The 1,329-nt window shown below is 36.3% G+C and overlaps 1 long non-coding RNA gene across 1 annotated transcript; it reads left to right on the plus strand.

Annotated features, from left to right (window-relative positions):
• Positions 1–290: 290 nt before the first annotated feature.
• On the plus strand, positions 291–1,116 carry LOC122837579. Its single transcript, XR_006371789.1, has 3 exons — positions 291–437; positions 526–797; positions 910–1,116. It is a non-coding gene; the product is annotated as an uncharacterized LOC122837579 (long non-coding RNA).
• Positions 1,117–1,329: the final 213 nt, after the last annotated feature.

The raw sequence follows: 1,329 nt of genomic DNA on the forward strand, positions 1-1,329 counted from the left end.
CAGCTCAAGTGAATCATTACATTAATATTTACAGTGATATTAAAAGGCTGTCAGGACGATAATGCTTGCATGGAAACTTCTATCCAGAATTGTATATGAAATACAATAACGATCTTTTGAAGATAATCAACTTGTGAAAATATTGATGAGAACATGATAGAAGCTAGTACTTCTGTAGTTCTCATGAGGATTTCTCCACCAATTATTGAGAAGAGCATAAATTATTTTTGACATGACGGACAAATTATATATATTTAAAGCTTTTACTCCTTGTGCTTTATTAGGACTCAAATGGTACTGGTGTAAAGTAGTAGGCATCTTGGCATTATACTATGGGGACAATGCCAACATTTTACATTTGTCATGACTGTCAACTGAGTTAAGGCATAAACACATCTGAAAGCAAAGGATGGAGAATGGAAAGCCAAAAGAGACAGGTTGTTACAGCTAGACTGCATTAAAAAGATGGAAAAATCTACGAGCATATGCTGCCAAATGTGTAATAATTATTATGTTTTGTTGCAGCTTTAGCTTCTGCAGAGCCAGACATAAAACAACAACATGAAGTAGATAAAGGAGAAAGACACTAAATGCAGAGTGCTTGACGGACGTAGTGAGTAGCAAGATTCCCTAAACAGTGATGGAGGCAGTGACAGTGTGACAGCAAAAAGGAGTGTTCGCAAAAATCCTTTAGCTACATCTTCCAAACTGACAGACATGGGAGTGTCTCAGGCCGGACATTTCTGAAACACGTACGACAGCGTACTGGTGTGCTGCTGTTTTGTATCCTTTTAATGGTGGGTATTGTAGTGTCCTCTGACATTTCTACATTTTAAACTGTACTTGAAACATGGTGGAGAGGAAATTTATAGATACAATGAAGTACAGTTGCTACTGTTATGTTTACAGCTTCTGAAGGAGGACAGTGATATGCCTGCCAGTAATTCTGAGGAGGAGGATGATGATGATGATGATGATATGGACTGTGACAGCTTTGAAGAACGGGACTTTGAGGCCAACTCTAGCGAATTACAGGGATCTTGTACTTCTGATTTTTGTGTTTTGCAGTAATTTCCTACAGTTTGAACTGTAATTTCATAGGGTTTCTTTTGCTAATAAAAGTGATTTGAAGTCGAATTTGGATATTTCTTGAGAGCATTGTTACAATGATCTGCTGGAACAGTTTAAAAAAGATATATTGATGAGATTTTGTTTTGCTGAATGCAAAACATTTTCCTCCTTCAGTTGTGAATAGTCACTCTGTTCAGACAAAATCAAGATCATCGTGTAATCATAAAATATTAAAACATAAGGAAACAAATATCAGAA

This window comes from Gambusia affinis, linkage group LG09 (genome assembly GCF_019740435.1).
Source record: "Gambusia affinis linkage group LG09, SWU_Gaff_1.0, whole genome shotgun sequence".
In the NCBI taxonomy this organism is placed as follows: domain Eukaryota; kingdom Metazoa; phylum Chordata; class Actinopteri; order Cyprinodontiformes; family Poeciliidae; genus Gambusia; species Gambusia affinis.